Source organism: Pteropus vampyrus, unplaced genomic scaffold, assembly GCF_000151845.1.
Source record: "Pteropus vampyrus isolate Shadow unplaced genomic scaffold, Pvam_2.0 Scaffold279, whole genome shotgun sequence".
In the NCBI taxonomy this organism is placed as follows: domain Eukaryota; kingdom Metazoa; phylum Chordata; class Mammalia; order Chiroptera; family Pteropodidae; genus Pteropus; species Pteropus vampyrus.
This window is the reverse complement of record NW_011889060.1, coordinates 582763-589611: the sequence shown is the minus strand read 5'-3', so window position 1 is coordinate 589611 and position 6849 is coordinate 582763. Positions and strand designations below refer to the sequence as shown.

Below are 6849 nucleotides of genomic sequence, written 5' to 3'. Positions count from 1 at the left end.
TGGGAGTGCAGGGGGGTGCAGGGGGCGAGGGAGGTGTGGGGGCCGTTTAGGGGTCATGGGGGCATTTGGGGGGTATGAGGAGATGTGAGGGGGCGTGGGGAGGCATGGAGGGTGTGGGGAGGTGTTTGGGGGTAGAGGAGTTATTTGGGGGTGTGAGGAGTTTAGAGGTGTGGGGAGGTGTTTGGGGGTGTGAGAAGGTGTTTGGGGGTGTGGGGGTGTTTGGAGGTGCAGGGAGGTGTTTGGGGGTAGAGGAGTTATTTGGGGGTGTGGGAAGGTGTCTGGAGGTGCGGGGAGCTGGGGAGAGGCGGCGGCCAGCAGAAGCCCCAAAAGCCGTGGGAGGGCAGTGTCCACAGCAGAAGGCTGGGCTGCAAGCTGGGGCAGGTGAGGTGCGCACTTCCTGGGTAAGAGCCAGGTGTTCAGTGAGCCGGCAGGTTAGGAATCGCGCTTTAAGAGAGGGGCGGGGTGTGGGCCGCAGGCCACGGGGCTGGACCGGGGCTGGGCTGAGAAGCGACGAGGAAAAGCAGGCCACGTACGTCACAGGCAACTGTGAGACGGCCTGGACGGGCAGCTGCCGGGGGCCGCGGCCTGCGGGGCATTGGGGAGCGACTGCAGGTGCTACAGGCCTTCTCAGGGGTGATCAGAATGTTCCGTCAACATGGCCGCAGGCGGGGCACTATGAGAAGTGCGAGAGGAAGAGGAGGAGCAGGCAGGGGCCGCGCTGGGGTGGTCACAGCCTCGGAGGCCCCCGGAGACAGGGGCCTGGGTGGGGGTCCGGCAGGGAGCCCCGTGCTGCCCGGGGCTTGACGGCGTGAGCGTGGTGAGGCCAGTGGCTCTGGCAGGCCGGGGGGGCCCGGAGGGGAAGCGGGCCGACGGCGGACTGCGGGCAGGGGAAGTGGACGCCGTGAGTCAATTCTAGGGCGTCAGCTGCTCTTTAAAAATGTGTTTGTGACGTGGAGGAGACGTTCGAGGGCACTGGGCCTTGTTTTTAAGATTGGGGGACCCCAGTGTGCAGAGGAGGCTGCACCCCCAGAAGAGCAGAACAGAGGGGGAGGTGGGGCAGAGGTGTGGGGGAGGGCGCCCTCACCGGGAGGCCAACGGCAGGGAGACTGAGGCAGGAAGGAGGGACACAGCAATGGGAGGTGGCCGCCCGGGGGAGGTGAGGTCAGGCTGGACCCTGAAGGGGCGGGGAGGCCCAGCTGCTTTTGGGGAGACTTGATCAGGAATGGATGTGAGCAAAGGAGGGTCCAGGTTTCTCCCCGCCCACCCCGTGACGTCTACGCCATCTGTGAAAACACCAGCTGCTTCCAGAACCCCCGTGGCGAAGGCATGGAGGGACGGGGTCGGGGAGCAGCAGCGGGACGAAGGACAGCGGCGGAAAAAGCAGCGGCCTGCATCGCAGACGCCTGTCGTCCGTGGGAACAGGGCGTCTCCCCCGGGCCACAAACCCTTTTGGTCTCAGGGTCTCTGCTGCTTTAAGAGTCCTGCCTAGAACTAAGCCAGGGAGACGGAAGCGAGGTGACTGTCCCGAGATTTCGTTCAGGTTTGGGGACGCCGCGTGCGTGATCCCGGCTTCTCCCGTCCCCGCTGAGCTCCAGGCGGGCCTGCGGCGAGGCCGGGCTGCTCCTGCTCCCGGCCCCCTCTTCTGTGGACTTTAGTCAGAAAATCTCTGACTTCCCCCTACTCCGATGTCGCTCCCTGAAGTGCTGCCCCCTTAGACGCTTCACAATCCTCCCACCTCCACAGGCTCCAGACCCTAAAGCTGGACCCCTGACCCCATGTGCCGCAGCTCGGCCTGTGGGCGGAGGCCCCTGGAGATGCTGGGAGTCAAAATCCAGCTCTGAACCTGTGCAGTCTGAGGACACCAGTGTGGCACCCACAGCAGCCTAGACACGAGGCGGCCTGGGTGTCCACGGACAGACGGGCGGCACGTACGCGCTGGGGCACGTTACCCCACAAAACATGATGAAATCCTGCCATTTGCGACAACACGGACGGACCCAGAGGGAACTATGTTAAGTCGGATGAAGACAGAGACCCGCCTCGCGGGTTTTGTGGGGACTGGGCCAGTCAGAACTGTGCAGCGCCTGGACAAACACCTGCCACCTCACAGACACCGTGGTATCTGCTGCCGCCACGTGTCCTGTGCACGCTCTCAAACCGTTTCTCTAAGTGCACAGCTACCAAACTGGGAGCACATGACCGTGACCTTGACCGTAAGAGGAACCTCCACCCTCGAAAAGTTAGGAAGCACCGGCACCCTGCGTCTGCTTGCGCGGTCCCACTGTGCTGCCCACTTCCTCCCGGACCGGGGGAATTACGCAAACCCGAGGGCCCGCTGATCCGGTGACAGTCATCGGCCAGCTGCCTTGGTCTGTGTCTCCGCGTGCTGGGTACCGTCACTTGCCAGGGCAGGGTGACACCCACGCATGGACTCCTCCCGTCACGCAGCGTCCCTGAGGAGGGGCGGGCGGCAGCTTCGGGTGGACGGAGGAAGTGTGACGTCTCTGTGCAGAGACCGTCCAAGTACTTAGAGCCAGGGGAGCCATGACAGAGAAGGTATACCTGGTCCCCGCCACCGAGCTGTGGGTGCAGAGCCTGAGGCCAAGGGCGCTGTGTCCAGGTGCGACAGGCCCCAGGCTGTGCCTGCGTGTCCACCTCCTGTCTTTGCACTTGGCAAGGACATGGCTCGCGGAGCGGGTGGGGCTCACTTCTGGCCTCACGCTGAGCGTGGAGCTCCTCACCTGTGACCTCGGAGCCATGGGGACACTGTCTTTCCTCGGGACTTCTGTGAAGCCCAGAGTCCCCGAAGTAGCCTCAGCCTCCCTGGCCCTCCAGAGAGCCCTCCTCCTCCAGCGTGTGTGTGTGCATGTGTGTGCACACGCGTGTGTCTCATGCCTGTCTGACCTGGCGCAGGCAGGCGCTCGCCTCACCTGGACGGCCCCCTCCCTCAGGGCTTGGGACAGAGGCCCGGCCTGTGACACCATCTCCCTGGTGTCCCCTTCCTAACGGGCACTCTCTCTCCTCCACGAGCTCACGAGAGCTTCCTGTCTTTGTCACCTGAACTGCGCCCCACCAGCCAGGCCGCCCCGAGGCCAGGCTCCGTCAGGTGGGGCACAGGCGGCCTGAGAGGGTGGGGGCCCTGGAGACAGCCCCGCCCCCTAAGGCTCCCAAAGCCAACCCAGCAACACCGAACCCTGGCCTCCGCTCCCTGCTCCTCCACGTCCTCTCTGTCCCCTGAATGTCTGGATTAGGGGGCAGGGCTGGCCAGACAGCCCCAAGCCTGCACCCCGATGAACTCTGTCTACCTTTCCGGGCCTCGGCGTCCAGCAGGAAAGGGGTAGCGCAAACACTCGCTGAAGTGCCTTCCCCGTGAGGCCTGTCGGGTATTGTCACGGCCTGGCTTCTAAGTGGGCATGGGCCCTCCTGGCGGGGGAGGGAGGGGACACGGGTCCAGCGGCCCCTGAGGACAGCCCAGTCACATGGGCGCAGTCCCACCACCTCGCTGGCTCGAGGGGCGAAGCCATGGGGAGGTGCCCGCCAGCGCCTGGCCCGGCTGGACACTGACACTGTGCATCGGCCCCCTGGCAGGTCCTCCCCTTCAGTGTCATGGATGGACAGGGCTGTGGCCACACAGGTACCATCGTCGTCATGTTTCTGAGCTGCTCCTGCCACAGGTGCAGGTAGATCCATTCGCCAGCCAGGGCCTTGCCCACAACTGTCCCAAATGAGCTTAAATGTGGCAACTAGGAAGAAACGTCACAGCTGAGGAAACTCGGCTGGGTCACGAGCCGGCCAGGCCCAAAGGCCGCACGAAGGGAGGGCTCTGTGCAGTGTGTCCTGTCTCGGCACCGCCCCCCGATGCTGCTGGCAAGTTACACAAAAACTACAAGATAAGTTAGCAGTGAAAATGCCTCCGGCCCCCCACGAACACACGAGATAACTTTCTGCCTCAGAATTCTGAGGTTTCCCGGAACTCTCGCCCTAAATGTTTGTGTCGCCCCAAATTCGTACGTTGAAACCCTGAGCCCCACAGCGTGGCGGTGTGAGGACGTGAGGTCACTGGGAGGTGCTTAGGTGACGAGAAAGCAGCCCTCGGGGAGGGACCCCACACACGGAGCTGCTCCCCGCTCCGCCTCGTGGGGCGCGAGGAAAAGTCGCGTCTACACCGACACCCGATCTCGGACTCCTGGCCTCCACGCCCGTGAGAAATGAACGTCCGTCATTTAAGCAGCCCAGCTATCGTGTCCACTGTGGCGCCCAAGCGGACCGAGGCACGATCAGGTGACGCTCTGTGTGTGGCGCCCGAGCGCACTGCCACGTGCCTCCCCCAGAGGAAGCGACGTATAGTGCCAGACGCTGTCCCTGGAGCTGCCACCAACTCACTGTCCGCGCTGGGCAGGGCCTTTGGGGACAGGGCCCAGGATGGTGAGGGACAAACCCACATCCTCTCAGAAACAACAGAAGGAACTGACAACGCCCCACCCCAAGCGGAGTGGACGTCGAACCCGCGAAAGGCCGGCTGCCGTGGGCGGGGGGCTGACATTGCTGGGCAGGGCCTGGGGGGGGCGGACGTGGGAGTGGACCGGCCCCCCAGGCGCCACCTGTCCGCCCTGAGCTTGGCCTGGACCCCAGGAAGCAGCCATGAACAAACCAGGGAAATGGATCTGACCTATATTTAAACAGCAGCAAAAGCCACTGGTTCTTTATAAAACACGCTCCCGAGAGAGAGTCACACGGGAGTGAAGGGGTGCATTAAGCCCCCAACCTCCTGCCGGAAACATCCCACGCTTCATGTCACCACTGAAAGGACTGTCACCACCTGACACCGGCCGATGGCACAACAGACACATTATTTATGTAACCTCTTCTCCCTGCTCGATGCTAAGGTCCGTGAAGGCAAGAACCACGTCGGACCTTAATCCAGACTGCACGGTGTCTGCAGAGCAAAGGCACTCGGTGACACGTGGCGAAGCAACACGCCTGTCCCCCCAGCGACGGACAGGTAAACGAAACTGTGGTTCACGCTTACACTGGAGTATTAGCCAGCCGCAGAACAGGATGACGGGGTGACACACGCAGAACAGGATGACGGGGTGACACACGCAGAACAGGATGACGGGGTGACACACGCAGGCTACGACGTGGACGAACCCCGAAGACGCCATGCTCGGGGAGAGAAGCGGACACTGCAGGCCACGTAGAGTGTGATTCCTCTGATGCACAACACCCGGAGCAGGTAAACCCGCAGGGACAGACGGCAGGGGCCGGGGGAGGGGCGTGGGGACGCGTGCTCACGGGTGCGCGCTGTCCTTTTGCGGGGAGGAAAATGTTCCAGAACTACACAGAGGTGATGGCTTCGTGAGCATGTGAATGTACTGAATAAAGGCCACTCAGCTGCACACGTTAAAATGGCTAATTTCACGTGATGCCAATTTCAAACCGACTTAAAAAACGTGATTTATGGAATGGACGAGTCTCCGGGTTCCGGTGGAAACCAGAGTTACCGTGTGAGAGCCGGTGGGGCCCGGACCTCTGTGTGGACGGACGTGCGTGTCTGGCCAGGGCGGGAGTGTGGGCCTGGCCCGCTGGCCTGTGGGACCCAGTGCCGTGGGACCCAGTGCCGTGGGCTCCAGTGCGTCCCTCCCTGCCTGCTGCCAGTCATGTGTGACGAAGGGACTGTCACATCACCCGATGGGCAACATGACCCCTGGGCTGTGGGGAGAGCAGTGTACGAGGTGGGGTGTGACCCGGATTGCTGATTTCATCGTGTGTAGACATTCACCCCGTGTTCCACTGGCTGCAGAGTTTAGCAGCGGTGTGCGCCATGGGGGGCGGGGCACTGATGATGTCACAAGACGTCCAGCCTGTGGAGGCCCCAGGCCTGCATGTCCCCAGGCAGGGAGAGGGGAGGCTCCCTGAGTGCCATGGGGCATGTGACCCGTGGCACTGTCATTTCCGCATGTCTGTCCTTCCCAATGGCCAGTGGCCCTCGAGGGCAGAATCCTAACTTGCTGCCTCTGACCCCAAGACACCCGTGTGCAGGTGACTGATCAGATTGGTTCACTAGGTGAATGACACTCACTCACCACAAGACAAACACCAAAGCCCATTTCCAACTCGTCCCCACAAAAGAACGGAATGGGGCGGGGGGGGTGCTTGGAACAAATGCCGGGTTTGTCCTAACCTCGTTCCAAGGACCACGTCTGGGCTGTTTTTCTATGGCTGTGACTTAAAAATTTTTTATCTTTTAAAGATGCTTAAAAACAAAATATGCAACAGGGACCGCACGTGGCCCGCGGCCGACGCACTGCCTCGGCCCCTCGCAGACGTCCTCACGGCCCGCGTGCCACGTCCGGGGAACCAGCCGCCTGCACAGAACACCACCAGCTCTCCGTCCTCTGAACCGTGAACGGTCACCACAGGATGAAAACGAAGTAACAGATTTGCAGGCCTCTGCAGACCTCTGTGAACGCCCAGCGCCAGGCGCTGCCTGACCTGTTTGCGGACGCTCCTCCTGTCCAGACTGTCGGGGGGAGGGGGGACCGCCAACCAGGAAGGGGCTGTCCCCTCTCACAGGACGGCAGGGTGACCCGCGGCCGATGTGCAAAGCCGCTCTTGGGATCACATGATCTGTTGTTTGTAAAACCCTAAGAATTGCTCGGTGAGCTGCGGGCGGCGCGGCCTTCCACCCTGCCGTGCTCCTCTCGGCCAGCGCGACCCTGCCACCCCACCCCCCGCCTCCGCGATGGTCCACTCTGGGACTGGAGGCCTTGGGTGTGCTGATGAGGGACCCAGCACAGCCCTCGGTGGGGACGGGCCTCTGCGGACAGACACAGCTCGGGCGACCAC

At 62.6% G+C, this 6849-nt stretch overlaps 2 protein-coding genes across 3 annotated transcripts in view; both read right to left on the bottom strand.

Moving 5' to 3' along the window:
• Nucleotides 1-1382, bottom strand: part of ACTN2 (actinin alpha 2) — a 389901-nt gene extending 388519 nt beyond the window's left edge. Inside the window, exon 1 of the mRNA XM_023520821.1 lies at nt 1357-1382. The gene's annotated coding sequence lies outside the window, so the exon portion shown is untranslated. The remainder of the gene's footprint in view (nt 1-1356) is intronic.
• The window catches only part of GPR137B (G protein-coupled receptor 137B), a 49270-nt gene that overhangs the window by 35143 nt on the left and 7278 nt on the right, over nt 1-6849 (bottom strand). The gene's annotated exons all lie outside the window — the stretch shown is intronic.